The sequence below is a fragment of the Lissotriton vulgaris genome, chromosome 5 (assembly GCF_964263255.1).
Source record: "Lissotriton vulgaris chromosome 5, aLisVul1.2, whole genome shotgun sequence".
NCBI classification, from domain to species: Eukaryota; Metazoa; Chordata; class Amphibia; order Caudata; family Salamandridae; genus Lissotriton; species Lissotriton vulgaris.
The window spans coordinates 167,274,099-167,293,805 of NC_141693.1; the positions used below are offsets into that span (position 1 = coordinate 167,274,099).

General features: G+C 42.7%; 1 protein-coding gene across 1 annotated transcript in view; it reads left to right on the forward strand.

Annotated features, from left to right (window-relative positions):
• The window catches only part of ASTN2 (astrotactin 2), a 2,581,355-nt gene that overhangs the window by 2,404,264 nt on the left and 157,384 nt on the right, over positions 1–19,707 (forward strand). The gene's annotated exons all lie outside the window — the stretch shown is intronic.

Below are 19,707 nucleotides of genomic sequence, written 5' to 3' on the forward strand. Positions count from 1 at the left end.
GGCTGAGAGGAGGCCTGGTAATACAATGCATCATGTTTCAAGAGATGACTGGCGAATGGTGTGACTTTCTCCTCACCATCCTGGTGATAGCACCTGAAATACTGCATTTTAAAATCTGATAAAGCCTTGACAGCATTCCTCATTACATCAGGCGGATGGTTTGCTGTAAACAAGATGTATGCCTCAGTCAAATAACCACAGTTTCTATTGGCAATATTAACACCGTCTTCCACTTTGCATGCTTCAAATAGATTAAATTGACCGTAGACATGCTATCAGACCAACAAAAAAAAAACAGACTCATCACAAAAGTAATCCGCCCTCGCATGTAGGACCACCAAAATAGGAAGCAGCTCCAAAAATGTAATGTTTTAACCAGGCCAGAATTGAGTAATTCAGGAGGCTACATTTAAGCACACTACTCCACACCTACAATGGCTCCAAAACCTGTACTTCCCTCTGCATCAGTGAATAAACCCAACTTCTGACAAGATACCGTGGAATTAGGCCACACCACATGGACATTAAAACTCTCCAAAAAGAACCATAATGCAGCGTCCTGTTTGATCTCCGCAGGAAGTCTGATTCTGTGGCGTAACTCCTATGGCCCAGACATGGCTTGGGCTATTCACATAGAAAAGGAGCAGTCCATTGGTATGATGCAGAGTGTGAAATACAGTTTACCAATCAAAACCTGCAGCTAATGAAGGGTAACTTTGAAGACATCTAAACTAAACCTGGTGGACTCCTTGAAAGCATCTACCTTCTCCAATAGCCACCAACACGCTGCATTCACAGTCTCAATCTCAATACCAAGGAAGAATAGGATGGCGGGTCATTTTTTGTCTTTACCAAAAGGTGCCCCTAACTTCACCATGAGATTAGTAACACCAGAAAAAAGACTCTGCACTAACCCCACCCCCTTCCACGAAGGAACAAAAAATCACCCATGTAGAAAATCATCAAGCTAATCATGGTCCCTTTTTTGTTAACACTTACTCCAGAAATGTAAGGAACCATTTAAAATATGTGCAAGATACAGAGCAGCCATGAGCATACATTTATCAAATTAAATGACCCTTCAAACTGAGAGTCAATCAGGCAGGAGTCCTCGGCTTGGACAGGTAGGAGGCAACATTCTGTATCCAGCTGTGCAAGCAGGGTGCTTTTTTACCACGGACCTTAATGTGGCAGTTGCCTGTTCCAAGGAAGCGTGCTTGACAGAGCAGAGCGATGACTCTAAGATCTGCTAAAATCATTTATCGAGCCAGCCTTCCTGAAATAACACAATAATTGTGCATACTTTTCAACATATTGCTCTCAGTTTTGGCAGGCACTGCTGTATAGAGAATGGTGCATTTTCAGTGCGATTTTTTTCCCCTGTATGCTCAGGGAATGCCAGTTTTTCTTGTTCTTATTAATGGGGGCACCCCGTAACCTCAATTTGCCTTTCATGGCACCATCTACCTCCCTGTTATTTTTTAACAAGGCGTCTCACCTTTCTTTTTAGTGCCACTCCGTTCCATTCCCTTTGGCCTCTTCAGCTCCCACCCACATGCCCCCTTAACCAACGCCTGCACTCTTTGGTGAGGCAACGACTAGAGCTGCAGGGGAAGGGCTGTAAGATATTGTATTGTATTGTAATTGCATTTTAAAACTTTCTCAGCAGAATGGAAAGCTGCCCACCTAGTTTATCCTCCTCCATCAGTGTGGTGAGCTATTTTTCAGTTGGGTGGACATCACGTGTCATGGCATGTTGTATATTGGTCGCCGCTGTATTGTATGTAGGATTCTGTGGTAAAACCCACGCGTCATGACCTGAGTATACCAATGCTTTTGCTCGACTTAAAAGTCATCTTTTTAATCAACTATATTTTTCGCTTATTTATAAAGGTGTTCCCATACATTAAATAGTCCTGCTTCCAACATGCAGCACGTCCCCTGGGCACCTACTGATATAACATGTCACTCAGCATGTTTTGTGGGGTATATTTGTGTTTCCCATGTGGGCAGAAACAAGGTCAATCAGATATTGTCTTTGAGAAGAGTTTGTTTCCCGGCTCTTCATCCATTGTTCAAGCATTTCGTGCATGAGCACGCCTGCGCCAGACGACGTCACACGTTCTGCCATTTCCTTTGACTGATAACCAAGCTGGGCCATGCTTAATGTCGGACCAGAAAGCCTCAGAACCAGGGCCCTTGAGGTAAAGCTGGTGCCAGGGCAAGGTCGTTAGCAGACTGGAGTACAGGCACAGGTGTGTGTGTGGGGGGGGGGGGGGGGGGGGTGGGGTTCTCCTCCCCTCGGCAGTCTCTGCATAGAGGCGGTTGCCCTGTGGGTCACATGAGCCAATGATTGTTACTGTTGAAAAGGCTGAGGTGGTGGTGTCTTCCGAACAGGTGTCGTCAGTGCATGGCTTATTTGTAGGGACCGGCTGGTCGGGAAGAAGGATGTTAGGGGAGGGGGGGGGGGGGGGGGGGGGGAGAGGGAAGCTTTAGCGCTGCAGCTGAGCCTATTCCAGGGAATAGTGCGTCTTCCAAGCCTTTACTCTTTCAGGCCCACTCCTCTCCAGCCAAGTTTGTTTCAGCAGAGCAGCGGTTCACTATAAATTGTACGAGGCTTTCTTGCTTTTTTTTATTTTCTGTCCCTCCTCCTTGCTTTAATATTACCTTAAGCAAATAGTGCTGCCTCTCCTCTGAGCCAAGAGAGAAAGCAACCCCTTGCTTCTCTGCCAGATGTGGACTTAGAGGTGCGGCGTAAACACAGCTCCATTAACTCAGCTCAAACCTTACGGGAATTACTCCTGGCCCCTGACGAAAAACAAATAGAGCAGGTTGGTTTTCTTTGGCCGGTCTGTGAGTTGGGGGTGGGGGCGTCACTCAAGGACATGGAATTAGAGTTAGGGTTTGAAAGGAACGCCAAGTGGCCTATGTTTCGGGATGGGAATTGGGTTTGTTGGCGTATTGCAAAAGCCGCATAAAGTTTGCGCAGAATGGAAGATGCTACTAGAGGAAGACTTTTGCAGAGAGACTTCCCCCAGCTGTGCAGCCTGTTGTTGGACTGCGACTGAGTGGCCAGGGAGGTTTTGAAATGAGATTCACTTTTGATTTGGTTTGGAGGAACTAGCAGAGGCAGAATTGATGTTGTAGCCACATAGGGGCCAATGAGAAACATTGTCTCTATCTATATACTGTGCTCTTCAAAGATGCGACCACTCTATGTGTGATCTTGCTGACAGGTTGTGGTTCATTCTAACATTCCATACCGTGCTCTGTGAACTGCCAAACAAGGGGTGATGCACAAGACAAGGACACTCTGCACATTTGACATGCTCTTGTATACTGGTACAATCAATGGATTTGTGCAACATGGTTTGGATCGAAAGACTTGGAAGGGAGCATAAGGGTTGCCATCAATGCCCCAGAGTCTCCATTGTTCTTCGCCTTTGTAGAAGTTTTTATTCTGTTTTCCCCATAGTACTTTTCATTCATCATGTTCCCTTGTTTGACAAGTAAAAGATTGCCAGATGGATCCATGTTATCATACACCCAGTGCCTGTTCTGGGATCTCAGTGTATGTATATGTATGTATGCATACAGTATTTCTATAGCGCAAGCCTGGTTACAAGGCAGCGGTGTACTGTACACTGTCAACAAAAAGCATAAAGTCGGAAAGTGAGCGGTATCTTGGTTATGAACAATTGATGCAATGTGATGTAGCATTCTTTGAACCCTCATTCACTGTTTTCAGGTGTGTTAGACCCACTGGTTCATTTGAAATGAACCAAGAAAACAACTTCCGGAACACACCATCACCTTCTAGGAACTCCCTGGACTGATAGTATGGTTTCCCTTGTGGAAAAGGCACAAGCAACAACCTAAGAAAAGTAAAGATCACCATCCAGCTCTCTGTTTTTCTTTCTAGAAACTCCTAGTTGCACCCCAATTCCTACTCTGAAGATAACACCTCAGATTGCTTCTCTTATTGATGCCTTGTGAGAGCGCCCCCCAGAAATGGTGGTTCAACATTCTAAAAAGAAGCATGGTGCTTTCTGATGCTTCCAAAGCCTGCAGAAGTGTTAAGAAGGCATCTCTTTCCCTCACCTCTGACGTACCTTCATAGGTATTCTCATTCTTCTCTGCCATGTCATCTGCATTGTGGTTCTTCTAGTTCCATTAATTCCGCTTTCTTCTTGTTTGCTTTTATTTCTATTCAATCTTGGAGTTGTACAAACATTGCGACAGCAATGGCACGTCTTCTTACTGACATCCCATCATCCACCTTCTCTTATCTCACTTTTGGATCCCTCTCTTGCCCATCCAGTGATTAATCTGAGTAGTGTCAGGAGTGACTCTCGTGAGTGCCCCGCCTCCTTGGAATATGATCATTCTGGCTTCAGTAGCCCTGGAGTGGTCTCTAAACAGCAACAACATTTTAAGTCTTGGTCTTGCCTTTAGTGGTTTGCTTGGGACAGTGAGCTGCTCGTAACCAGGCACAGCCGCAAACTGGTATGCGCGGTAACACGGGCATTAACTGAACTCTGACATCATATCATGTGGTGCTGCCAACCCACCCACTCTCCCGAGTGTCCTCAGAAGGGATGGCATTTGGCAAAAGCCCAGACTGGAGGGCAAAATGTGCGAAGGAGGCGAGCATCACATGGTCGCAGAGCGCACGATGACTTAGAAAAATTGATGACGCATTATTCACAGAGCATAGCACAAGCATCTAGGAGGTCCGCTTGGAGTCTTGGTCAATGTAGTTGCATCTGAGGCATGGGAAATCCAACTAGTGCTCTCAGACCCTGATCCCAGCCAAGAACAAGGTGCTCCCTACCAGCTTGACATGCTTCCCTGTTGGCTTGGCTCTGGCACACAATTTTCCTTTCTGCTACTTTTGCTCCGGTCTTTTATGACAAACCACTGGCGGTACTTCCTCGTCGAGATCTTAAGTTTGCCCGTAGAAGGGGACTTGTTTCAATTTGGTCTGGTGGCCTCAGCAACGTTTTTTCCCCTTGGATTGAAGCTGTTTGATTCTCTCCACTTGCACCACCCTCTCTGCCCACGTACTACAATCCCCAGACAAGGTAGGGAACAGCTGCTGGTCTGTATAGGCCGTGCACAGAAAGTACTTAGCGACCACCCCACTGCATACAGTAGTAGCAAGGCCGTAGGCAATGCCGCCAACCCGAGCTTAGATCAACGCTACTGGTAACCCACTTCTGGCTCACTACGCAACATGGCTTGAGTCCAGACTGATCTCAACAAGCTGTCTGTGCAAGAAAAAGGCAGTGGAAAAAGAAATATTTGCAAACAGCTCAAAAGACGGGCCAAGGGTCTAAGGAGGTACTGTTTGGGAAATGTTTCAGGAAATACAGGTGTGCACACCCTTGGATTTTGGCTCAGCCATCCTTTCTCAGCGTGCTGATTTTGTTGCTGGGGAAGTTGAGTTTCGATGCAACTTCCAGTCAAGTTATAACCAGCAACCAAGATCTGAACACTGTGTCTAAAGACTGTGACAATAATTAGAGTGAACGTTGTCACTGATACCAGAATGACATCAATGCAGCTAAACAAAGTGCAGTAGATGTGTTCATGTGTTTTATCATTTTTTTTTTGGCATGGAATGTATTTCGTTGTTTGTTATTTGTAATGAGCAAACACATGCCAGGGGAGGGGGTGCATTTGATGCAGGGCTTTAGAGCTAATGACCAGTCACCTAACTCTTTAAAATCATGGCCATGAGAACTACAGCTCTTCGACTGAACCACAGATCCACCCCTCCCCCCAGTACATTGAGACCTTACAGGTGAGCAGTTGCACTTTGCAAGAAACCTGATTGATTGATCCCTGTTTCTACATGTGCCCTCCCCCCCCCACCCTTCCTCGAGGCAGGAGCCTAAGGGGTGAGATTGGAGCAAACTGGGAATCACATGAATGAACCACATGTTATCCTCCTGCTGTAAGGTCACTCCCAGGGTGGGGCCAAGGATCTTAAACCTCCAGGCAAAACCTTTGACAACCCTCATTTGCGTGGTCACTGCAAGGAGCAGGGGGAATTTCAAAGCATTGGCATTTCGGGAGAGGTGCGTTTTTTCACTGGAAGGTGAGCTGGAGTCTAATACGTAGGGGCAGATTTATGTTAACTGGCGCATCCCCAGGGATGCGCCAGTTAACGTGCGCCACAGTGCACCACAGCTCCGCCACCCATGGTGCGCCGAATTTATAATGCGGCGCACCATGATGCAAAAATGGCACAGATGCGTGACGCATCTGTGCCGGAAATGTGGCGCATTGCTGGAGTTGCGTCGCAAGTGCGACGCAGCTCCAGCAAGGCTCGGGGGTGCCCCATCTACACAATGCTGCGTCAAGACCTACGCCTGCTTCAAGCAGGCGCAGGGTTTTGACGCAGCATTGCCCTGAAAGTGACTGAGTGAAATCTCATAGATTTCACTCAGCCACTTTCAGGAGGCGTTCCTGTGCAGGAACGCCCCCCCCTGCGCAGGAACGCCTCCTCATGGCGCAGTGCTTTACAACGTGACGCATCTCCTAGATGCGTCACGTTGTAAATAGGGCGCATTGTTTGCGCCGCAGTTGCGTCAAATAAAGTGACGCAATTGCGGCGCAAAGAGGCGAAATGGCCTCATAAATCTGCCCCGTAGTGTCTACCTCTTCAGCATAGGTGGAATTACCCATTTCCCTGGCTGTTGCTTTAGAGGTTGGCTTCTTTCAGTCTTTTTTCTCCATCCCTTGCCCATATCAAAGTTAGTCATTCAGGGCTTTTGTTAACTGGCTGCCTCCCTGACCTAGTCTGTCATTCGTCCTTGCCTCCGCTTTGCTTCTCACTGCAGGTACAGGTACTGCACTTCTTAGGATGGTGCTCTAAGCAGTGCGCTCCTTAGGCGGGCTAGAATAGTGGAGACATGTCCTTCCAGGGTCGATGGCACTTTTTAACCCCTTCGACGCTGATGACGAGCTGGGCTCGTCATGACGTAGCCTCCTCGCACGCTGATGACGAGCCCAGCTCGTCACGCAAAGTGCGATTTAGAAAAACTCAGCGCAGGAGCGGAATTCCGCTAGCGCGCATGGAGTTAATGAACCAAATCATTGATGTGTTTTTGACTTATTGGGTGCAACACAGTTAGTTTATGCTCTCTCGCCAGCCTTGATTGGAACATTTGGTGGCCTGGACAACTGGGATAGCCACACGCTGTCTACATTTGATAACCTGCCCCCCTATACCGCTGTGGCCAGGGTCACCCCATTTTCTCTCCCACAACAGTGGTGAGCTTACCACTTTTCCTTTCCTGTGGTAGGTGCATGCTGGTCTACTATGCATCCATTCCTGCATTGGGTTATTCTTGAGTCACTTCATGCTGAAGCCTGTTCTTTGTTGATTGCACCTGTTTCCTAGTCGCAAAAGACATAGGGCTGCTGCAGTCAGCCATATTAGGTGTGCGCACCTGGACCATCCTAAGGGAGGGGGCCACTAACTATCTTCGACCACAGAGGTTCTCTGTTTGGTGTAACATTGCAAGAGAAGTGTGTACCTTCTACAGTGGAGGCCTTTACAGTAAGGCAGCTATCTTGAAACTAGTTTCAGGTTATGCACACTTTTGCATCTAGATGCATTACTCAGCAGCACTGCTGTGCCTTGTGCTTTGCATGAGTGGTGCTATGTAAATGCAATTACTTTACATGCAATATTTTCAGTCACTTTACTTCAGCTAGCCACGCTGGCCAGCCTTCCTGGGTTTGGTAATAGAGCTGGTAACAATGTGTGGATTTGTTTTGTGGATCTGCACCACCGTTAAATACCAAAGCCATATACAAGTTTTGTGCGAAGCTCTTTGGAAATGTTTTAATGGTCCACAATGTTGGATAATTCAACCTAATGTCAGATATGAGGTGCAGCTACAGTTGATGGGCTGTGCAAAAATGGAAATCACAAATTGGAAGAGACAAGGGACTAAGACTTCTCTGACTCCCTTATCACAATATAACTCTCACTCAACAGAGAAGTACTGCAAACAATATTTATCCCCTGGGATCCAAGATAGACAGGTGCTACAATTCATGTAGCTAAGTATCCACATGGGAATGGTAAATATCATTTCCACCCCACTGCAGATACCTGCAGTGGGGCTATAGGGGTCGTTACCTCCGCTTTATATCCCTGATTTTGTTTTTTAATCCTACCAGGGGTTAACAGATAGAATAAAATATTGAGTGTTGACCCTTAGGTTGTTTTAAGTATATGTATCTGCACTGTTTGGTCTCGTCTTTAAGGGGAATACATTTCCCGTCTTTAAGTTGTGGCACATTTTTTACGTGTTTTGTGTGTTCTGTCACTTTTTCTTACTTTTTCTTCCCTCACCACTGTTCTTCATCAAAAAAATCCTTGCGCTCCATCAGAGTGTTGGTCTGCACCTGGATGTATGATGCGGCCCTATGATGAAGCATGACACTGTAAAGTGTGTGAGGGCAGTATTAGGATGTTTATTGTCTTCCCCTTGTTTGTCTTGGGTCTGGGTGGAAATTATATTTACCATTCCCTTGTGGATAGCTACATGAATTGTAGCACCTGTCTATCTTGGATCCCAGGGGATAGGATATTGTTTGCTGTGCAAAAATAGACCAGATGCATTTCACAGCTTTGGGCTGTGGAAAATGGGGATCATTTAGAGATTGATGTAGCGCTGATATCAGCAACCCTCCCCCCCCACACCTGGTACTTATAGCTACTTAGCACACAAGAAATGAAATAAATCAGACAACACATGATATGTTGAAAAAACAGTTTGCTGCAGGTTTATTCCATCATAAACTGGCATAGCGATTGCCCTATCCAACTCGAGGTTCCCCGGCCTCAATAATAGGTGAGGAAATAACAGCTTTCAACAGGGAAGCCTCAGCTGATGCCACTGTCAGCAATTCCTAGCTCAGCATCCTGTCTGTCGCAAGCTCACGGATCAATCATTAAATAATGATGATATGCTACTTCTATGCAGCACACATTAAAGTGACAAATCGCCATTAGTGGTTGTGTATGTGCAGGAAGGGACACCTTCCTGCACATAAACAATCAGTCCCTGCAACGCACAGGTGTGCTGCATTCTTGTGAATATGGAGAATCCCTCCGTCTTGAAAATGTTGGAGCACGGCGTTGCCAGATTTGGCACGGCTCCGACATTTACTCGTAAATATGCCCCTATATACTATTACATTTTTAGCCACAGGTTTGGAATTTGTTCAGCATATTATGAGTATATGTTTATAATACAATAATACCGCAGGACTTCCCCAAAGTTACTGTAAGCGTCAATAGTCTTTAAAATTAACCAAAATGCCACAAGAACAATGCGAATGGGATGGAAATGTACATGTGGATGAGTGAAACATGGTGCTCAGCTGTGCATAAATGTATATGATTACGAGCATCATGGGTGTATAATAAACCGGATAATGGAGACATGTTATTTACATTGCCTAAAGCGGCAGAAGCAGGGTAGAAAGATTTAAATAAAAATATAAATGGTGTAAATGCATTGTATAGTTTTGTGTGGCTGATTCCTTCTAAAAGGAGTAGTAGATTGTTACGGATATAAGGTAGAAAAGACTCGGCCCGAACGTGGGAAAATATGGAGGCGATGATTCGTTTTTATGCATGTAGACTTCTGACAGTGAGTTGAATTACTAATGAGATATACATTAGATTGTGAGCTAGTAGAGTAGGCCATATGCATAATATATGGTGCGTTGCTCTATAACTAAGTACGGAAGAGATTCATTGCATGGGGCCTCGATCTATGGGCTACGTTTAGTGCCCATTTATAAAAAACAAAAACACATTCCAGGTGTCCAGCGTTTTTCTCTGGAAACCACCATGAGTGCTCTGATATGCTGGGGTTGACTGAAATAGCAAGACTGCTTAGTTTTGTATTCCCCTCATTACTCTTTCTCCAACCACCCCCCAATTCTCTTTATCCAACTTTTGCAAATCCATTTTAGGTCTGCCTAGAAAATATAGGTGTCTGTGACCATATGTTATCAACAGAAAAAGAGCATTCATAAATTCTACTGAAGGTTGTTGGTGCTCAGGCTACCATCATTAAATGGTCTTGTCCATAGTGTATCATTGTTTTACCATTCCAAGATGGCTAATACCTTGTTTCTAAACATGACAGCCATACTAAACTTTTAAAACAGAAATACTCTGTATAAAATACCATTGCTAGAAGGCCATCCACTGCTTTGTAAATTCATATCATTAGGATAATCAGAAACAAATTCATGCTTGTTTATATTCGTCGACGTTTCGAACCAGAAGATGAATACGGCAACTTTTGACCTAAAAGGTGGGTCTCCATCAGGACGTGCAATATAAAGAAAAAGTGGGCAACCTTAAGTGGTGTTGTCGGATTCTGCGCTAGGCTGGATGAGAAACGGAGGGCCAAAAGGCTCCTTGATCAAACGTAAATGTAGGCTGCTAATATAGTCTCTATTTGGAAGGTGTCCTGAACACTTCAAATGGGAGTCGTATCTGAGAGATTTCCCAAAGAGAGTAGCAGCTTACATTTAGATACATTCTAACTAATGCCTTTTTTGACATATTCTATCTGTTGCCTCACACTAGGGTTAGACTCCGCATTACAAAGTCGGTGACCTGGGCCCCTACTTGCAAGCAAATTCTCACCATGTTGCTTTTTTCTACTTTTATTCTTTTAATTCATCTTACCTATGTTGTTGAGTTTGCGTTTATGTGTTTTATTGTGATTGCGTAAGTGGGTCACTGCAAGAACGAGTCAATGGTTAAAGGACTGGAAGCGCTAGCGCAAGGATGAACGGCAGACTGCATGTCAGATGACCTGCTGAGAGCCTAAACCCATCAGTGACTGAAGAGGAACTTTCATTTACAATCCAGACCTCTTGGCATTGGCAATGCTTGCTCACCTCTGGTTTCTCCCATTGTCACTGTTTTTTCTGTTCCTTCCCACACACTTACATTTCTATTAGTACATAAAACAACAGTACTTGTTACATCACACAATGGGTCCCTGGAGGGTCGGGCACCACCACCTGGGATTGCTGAGAATCCTCACGAGGAAAACAGGGGGCACCAGTAGTAACTTTGAAAATCTTTGGAGCATATTACCAACAACTAGCGATAATTATTGCTATGTTGGTTTAGCGGCGATATTTTTATCGCCGAGCTGCGGCGATTTTTATCGCTTAGGAACCTTGCTATTATCAAGGTATATCTCCTAAGCGATAAAAATCGGCCGAAGTGCATGAACATCGCTGAAAAGTCTGCGATATTCATGCATTACCGAGCTAATGCTCTTAGCTATGTTATCCACCTACCATTGGATAACATGGCTAAGAACTGCTCAGGGGCAGGTGTTAGCTTTTGGAGATATTCGCGCTTATCGCGAATATCTCCAAAAGTTGGTAATAGGAGATAGCGATGTTAGGGACTGTTTCCAGTCGCTAACATCTTGGCACGCCCACTTTGCAAGTCATTAGTGATAAATTTCTCTGACATGCAAAGCGGGGCCCAAGATGGTTGCTATCGCCTACTAGCTGTCGCTAACTGGTGTTAGCGACAGCTAGGTAATAGGGAGATAATTTTATCTCCGCTTTCTTGGCTTTTAAAGCCAAAAAAGCGGAGATAAACCTTCTTGATAATATGCCCCTTTGTTTATTGCACCACCAGGACACATACTGGCGGCATCTATGCATGTGAGGGCTGACGGGCAAAATTGTGTGCAGGGAGTGCGGCACACAGACGACTTCTTTGCAAGGTGATGGTGGTAGTCAACAGACACCACTTGCTCCCCTCTGCCGCCCCCAAAAACAGTGCCGCCCAGGGCAGACCCCCCCCCCCCAACTATGCCACTGTAGTCAAACCTACATACAGTGTGCACCGAACCCCACAAAGTTAAGACATACTGAAAATATTTTGTGTTACCTAATCTCTTTTCTCTTATCAATTATGGGGTCCATTGTACAACTCATTCCTTCTCCCTCTGGCACTTTTTCCTGTCCTTCTTTGCATTTGTTCATGCATTTGTAACACACAAATAGATGTATCCATGCCCTGCCACAGAGAATGCATGCGTGAATAACATCTATTGATATCTGCATCAGTGGAGACGTGTGCTGCAGTGGGCTTCGATGTGGGTCAGGCCGGCCAGGGCATCTGTGAGTCATGTGCTAATGAGTGGACACATATCACAGCCCAGATGAGGGGCGCAGCGAGCCAGAAACCACAGATTGAAATGTAAGAGCGAGCACGAAAGGGCATCCGCGGAAATCCTACAGGCCTGGCCAGATAGTCATTCTAAATCTGTGCGTCCTAATAAAGACACGAAGGGAGATGTCACCGCGGCGGATTATTGTGTTTGTAATATACGGACAGACGGATTTGAGTTGGAGAAACAGCAGAGCGGGGCGCGTGTAATATTTACAAAGGAGAGCCTTTGTGAATGGCACTTGAGATAAGGGTGTGTGTAATATTTAGAATGAAATTACAGTAATGAATGGGAAAGGACATTGGGCGCGCCGTGATAGGGAGAGACGTGGGAGTGCGTATGGGCAAACCGCATCCCTCCAGAACAGATGCAAATTGTCATTGTCCTCAGAACATGATGATTCGCAGAGACAGGAAACGGACTGCGCTCTTAAATAGCTTGAAACAAATGTTTTAACTCTCCTCCGCTTTTATGAGGTATATGGAGCTTTTTAGGACACTCCAACTCCAGCGAGGTCAACTGGGGACTTGATGTGATCGTCCCTGGTAAGTTTTCTGATATATGTACGTATGTATATATATATATATATATATATATATATATATATATATATTCCCAACACTCAGTCCCTCAGTCCACGGGACTTATTTCAAAGAAGAGCACTCAAAGTCACTCCAGCGTGGCTAGCCATATTTATTCACAGCATTGTAGATAGTAAGCAAGGGTTACAAACACTGACGAAGGCGGCAACGCCGAAACGCGTTTGTAACCCTTGTTTACTATCTGAAATGCTGTGAATAAATATGGCTAGCCACGCTGGAGTGACTGAGTGCTCTTCTTTGAAATAAGTCCCGTGGACTGAGGGACTGATTATTAGGAAGATTTTGCGCACTCCACCGTGCGGCAAGAGGCACCCGTGGTTAAGTGGAGCGGCGGTTGGTGGAACCGGTGTGTAAGAAATATATATCTATGTATATATATATATATATATATATATATATATATATATATATATATATATATATATATATATATATATATATATATATATATATATATATATATATAGATATATATATATAGATATATATAGATATATGTATATATATATATAGATAGATATATATATAGATATAGATATATATAAACATTTTAATGTCCAATTTTTTGTCATACATAAAGTCAAGAACCGTGCCTGTAAGTCTCTGCAGCGATAAACGTAGCTCTCAAATTTGGATTTGCTAAGGGTTTGGTGCATAGTTTTAACATCCCTTAGACTGCGGGTTTGAGTGGAACTTGTATTTTATTTTTTAACATAGGATACTTTCTGTGTTTAGTTGCGAAGATTAAGGTTTCTACAGCAGTGTCTTTCATGGGCTCGTGGTTCCTTTTGGGTGTGATCCAGGACTAGTATATGCATGTGGTGTACACAGAGCAGAGCCTGCAGCACTCCTTGTGCGGATAACCCTACTTCAGCCTTCAGCTGCGCACCGTGCTTTATACATATGCCCAGTAGAAGCAATGCTTTGTGTCACACAGATGCATCAAACACTACAATGTACAGAATATGGCTGTACTAAACCCCACTCTGGTTTGTAATCTAAGGAGCACCTCGTAATTAGCCAAACATATTAATTGGGGAAAGAGAATACACAGTATTTGGAGCCACCTAGTCATGTGGGCATGTTAGCTGCATCCTGCAAGAACTAGTCAGGCCTTCTTCTTTCTCATTTAAATACAGTTTGCAACATGAATGGGAGGCCCTTCGAACCTGGGAAACTGATGGAAAGAGCCTCTTCTGCCCTGCCCTGGCTGCGTGTGTGATACAAATAATCCCTGTCTGTGTGGAGTAAATACTGCTAAAAATGATCCAAGAGGCCCATAGCTTCTGGGAATGGCCCTGTCTGGTGCCTGCACATGTTGTATGTATAGTGCATCCAATACTCACATCTTTTTTCTGCTACTGACAAACTTATGGGGTAACCCCAAAAAGGCCAAGGACCTGGGTACAAAATACATACAAGATACATGCAACGAATGTTAAACAAAATCTGGGGGACTATGGGCTTATTTAGGGTCCAGAATACATGCCCAGACAATTCCAACAACCAAAAAGGGTATGCAGTTCCCTATGTAGGTCAGTGAGAGAAAAAGGGAGAGCGTGAATCAAAGAACGATAGAATGTCCTGTTGCGAATGGGGGGGGGGGGGAGGGAAATCCCTCCTTTCGGAATTAGGGCCCTCATGCTTCATCATAGGGCATGTTCCTCAACAGGTCGGCGCTGCAAAATCCTGACGGGCAACCTATGAGCGGCTCTTTAGCGGAGATCTTTTATTCCTTGCCATATGGTGCCTTGGGTGTGAGGGACCTACTGAGTGTAGATGTGTAGAGTGAGTTAAAACAGGGAAGGAAGTCCAGACTAATTACATTTCAATGCCGACCTGACGAGGAGCATGTCCTATGATGAAGCATGACACCCAGCTGGCTGGTTGGGTGTGCGAGGGCTCTAATTCCGAAAGGAGGGATTCCCTTTCCCCCTGTTTGCAACAGGACATTCTATCATTCTTTGATTTACGCTCTCCTTTCTTCTCTCACTGTCCTACATAGGAACTACATACCCTTTTAGGTTATTGGACATTCAACAAATAGTCCTATTGGTGAAGGACAAAAACACAGTGTCCAATATCGAATTTACATCAACATTAATTGATACATAGGAAAAAAGGAGAGAGACAATAAATGCAATGCTCATGAAATCAATTCAAAAAGCATTTTATATATTTACTTTACAAAGTAAAAACATACAGTCGATAATTTTTTTTCGGCTGCTCCATAGAGTGTATTGGAAAAGTGCTCATAAGAGTGGGCAAGTGAGGAATGCAGAGGGAATGGGAAGAAAAAATGAATCCAGAACTTTACAGCATACCACTAAACACAGCAACGAAGAACAGGCTACTGCGATAAGCCCCTCAGAAAAACCATCTCTCACGAAATCATGGTATATCCATATAAAGACAGTTCCATCATTAGGATAATCAGAAACGAATTCATGCTTGTTTATATTCGTCGACGTTTCGAACCAGAAGATGAATACAGCAACTTTTGACCTAAAAGGTGGGTCTTCATCAGGACGTGCAATATAAAGAAAAAGTGGGCAACCTTAAGTGGTGTTGTCGGATTATGCGCTAGGCTGGATGAGAAACAGAGGGCCAAAAGACTCCTTGATCAAACGTAAATGTAGGCTGCTAATATAGTCTCTATTTGGAATGTGTCCTGAACACTTCAAATGGGAGTCGTATCTGAGAGATTTCCCAAAGAGCGTAGCAGCTTACGTTTAGATACATTCTAACTAATGCCTTTTTTGACATATTCTATCTGTTGCCTCACACTAGGGTTAGACTCCGCATTAGAAAGTCGGTGACCTGGGTTACTTACCCATTTTTGGTACCAAATTGAAGTGTATATATGAGTGAGTGTAGTGAATGGGTGTGTGTGTGTAAAGGCATGGGTGTAAGTGAGTGTGTATGTGTGCATTTGAGGCTCCCTCCCTGATACAATTAACGTCCGCCACTGCATATAGACTCCTACATTTACACCTATCCACTGATTCGAAAGGCAAACTCTGATCATTGGAGTGAAGGGAAGCACCAGTTCCAAGTTGTAGCTGATCTTATAAGAAAAAATAAAACTCTAAACGAAGCATTCTGGTGTCTGTCTCCAAGTTCTTTGACCAGTTAATCTGAAGGTCTCAGACGTTATCACAACCTGCTTGAATCAGAAGCAACCTGAAGACCCAGATGTACCAATGTATCACCGACATTGGACATAATATCGACTACCAAAAATATCGGCGACAAAATATTGACAGACAGAATATCGACTTTGTATCTACAAACAGGTAAGTACAAAAATATCGAGTAAAAAATATTGTTTACAAAAATATAGTTTGTAAAAATATCGACTTTATTAAAAACAATGTTAAATTAAATTAATATTAAAAATTATTTACTAAAATATACTTAATAAAACTTAAATTACCTTATAATAATTAAATAATTAATTAAAGTTATAAAAAAATGTTTACAACCATATTTGTTAAAACATATATATATAGTAACATAATATAATTAAAAAATATCCAATATCATTACCATAGGATAGCGGAAGTGTAAAATTACTATTCCCACTCCACAGAGTGCAACAGTAGATAAGGTGTTGGATAGTGTAGAGGTAAAAATTACTATTCCCACTCCAGAGAGTGTAACAGTAGGGAAAGCGTTGGATAGCGTAGGGGTAAAAATTACTATTCCCACTCCAGAGAGTGTAACAGTAGGGAAAGCGTTGGATAGCGTAGGGGTAAAAATTACTATTCCCACTCCAGAGAGTGCAACAGTAGGGAAAGCGTTGGATAGCATAGGGGTAAAAATTACTATTCCCACTCCAGAGAGTGCAACAGTAGGGAAAGCGTTGGATAGCGTGGGGGTAAAAATTACTATTCCCACTCCAGAGAGTGCAACAGTAGGGAAAGGGTTGGATAGGGTAGGGGTAAAAATTACTATTCCCACTCCAGAGAGTGCAACAGTAGGGAAAGCGTTGGATAGCGTAGGGGTTAAAATTACTATTCCCACTCCAGAAAGTGCAACAGTAGGGAAAGCGTTGGATAGCGTAGGGGTAAAAATTACTATTCCCACTCTAGTGAGTGCAACAGTAGGGAAAGTAGATACTTCATATATTATTTAAAAATATATATATATTAATATCTATAAAAAAATTAATTAAAAGTAATTACCACTTTAATATAATATAATACTTAATTAATTACAAATACTAATTTAATTTAATCATTACAATTAATTATCTGTTAACACTAATTACAAATTAACAATTAATTAATTAGTAATTAAACAGTTACTTAACAATTAAAATCTAATAAATACACAAAAATATTAACATATGTAATTAGTTATGATTAAATTACTTCCCACCCTATTCCCCTATGAACCGACAACCCGCTACAGAAATTAAATTACTTAAATTAACATAATTATCAATTAATCAATTAAATAAAATTATTTGGCAATTAAAATTTAATTAATTACCAAATAAATATAATTTAACAATTAATTATAAACAAATACCAGTAAATACATTTACATATTTAATTAATTATAATTAAATTACACTACATAAATTTACATATTTAATTAATTATAGTTAAATTATTTCCCACCCTACTCCCCTATAAACCCACAACCCGCTACAGAAATTAAATTAGGTAAATTAACATAATTATCAATTAATCAATTAAATAAAATTAATTACCAATTAAAATGTAATTAATTACAAATAAAAATTAATTAACAATTAATTACAAACAAATACCAATAAATAAATGGACATATTAAATTAATTATAATTAAATTACTTCCCACCCTATTCCCCTATAAACCCACAACCCGCTACAGAATTAAATTACGCAAAATTTAAAGAACATTAAATTCAATATTTAAATTACATTGTAACATAAATAAACACTTTTAACACATAAAATACACTATAAAAAATCTATATTATTAAAAGTTAGATATTTTTCTTAACCTATATTATGTACTTCGATATTTTGACTATCTATATTTTAAAATTCGATATTACATTACTTACCTTCAAAACGATATTTTTGATGTCTATATTCTGTACATTCGATATTCTGTCCAGCCTATATTTTGTACTCGATATTATGTCCATTCGATATTTTGTAGTCGATATTTTGTATGTTTACCGTAAAAATCCTACCTGAACAAATGTATTTACTTAAGGGACCATCGTTGTCGCATCCATCATTTCTGTGCTGTTATTATTACTGTTTCTTACATATGTTATATTCGGATTCATTTCACTTTTACCAAGCTTCTCTCCCCTTGTGGCTATTTCCATGCTATATAAATATGTTTAATAAATTAAAAAGAACATGATACATACACATCTTAACACTTAAATACACCAAGCATGACCTGCAGTCCTTGGCTAGTGCAGTGTTTATAACATTTGCATGGAATACAAAACATGGTTGCACTCCTTCCAGGAGTGTTCCGCTGAGAGCTATTATTAGCTGAATGTGGAAGAAGACCTGGCCTAGTGCTTCCTGAAACCCGATTGTCCCTCATGCTCATGCATACGATAAATGGTTATGGGTCTGTTGTGCACTATGAATAACACATGGTCCCAACGAACACAGGAACTCTTTCACAGCCTGGCGCACAGTCCATCAGATCAGCAATGCAGTGTTCTCCGTCCCCTGGACGCCCAGCATCCACCTCATTGAAAGATCCCCGCTTCCCCGGCATGAGTCACTGTGATGAAAGTCCATCGGAAGCATCCCTGGATGGCTTCTGTCACAGCTCAGTACTAAATGGGCAACCATGTTTTTGGGTCATTATATTTTACTTTTAAAAGAGAACCCCCTAAAGTGGTGGTTTGTTTCAGAAAGGCAAAACATAAGTAGTGCTGACACTCAGGGAGTTTTCTTCCTGTGCTGACAATTACATGGAGGAACTGGTACGGGAGTCACAGGGCTGTCAACAGTTACTGGCTTCCAAATGTGACAATTAGTTTCTTTTAGTTCGGATGGCCTGGCACCATTTTACTAGTTGACTCACAACGGAGCAGCAAGTATGCCCCTTCAGCAGGCGACCCTAAAGGTAGGCAGGTAGAGAGGTCCGAGGCTTGCTAGGGGAAGTGGTGTGGGCTGGAGACTCGGAACTCAATATGATGCAATAACAGTTAAGAAATCAATGTCCAGCTTAGTTTTCAAGAAGAAAACATACATCATTCTATGTACGGCTAATTAAAAAAATATAGAAAAAATCCCCGTACAGAGGAATTCAGTGGGAGAGAACACGGGAGAGGCCCTTCACTGTAACTGGTTTCAGTTTGATAACTTTTAACAGCAGGTCCTCATGGACAGAAGGTCACTGGCTATTGGCTTTGTCAGGAGCTTCTTCGCTCAAGGAGAGTATAACGCAGCACTTTTTTGCATCTTTCAGGTTCCCTGAGCTTGTCTCTGTCTGTCAGTCAGGTGTTACAACTCTGCAGATCAGAAGATAGCTCATGTTTCTGGGATGTTTGAGAGTTATACAAGGGCTGTCCAATCTATAGTCATTGATTTGCAAAAACGGAAAGGGTGGAGTTACATGTGCTCTGACAGGAAGTGGAGAACAAAAGCACAAAAGAATAAAAAGTGACCTCACCACCCACAACACAAATGTGCCTGCAGCGACACTGCTGGAGAAAAGGGGAGCTGGAAGGGGCAGAGATGGACTTTGCGCTTTAGAATGGGATCACCGTAAACGCTGCAGCTACTGGGGTTTGTCTCTAGTAAAAGAGAGAGGGACCCAACAGCCAAAGGGGTAGGGTAGCAATAAGGACAAGTGTCTAACAAAAAATCCCCCTTGGCCAG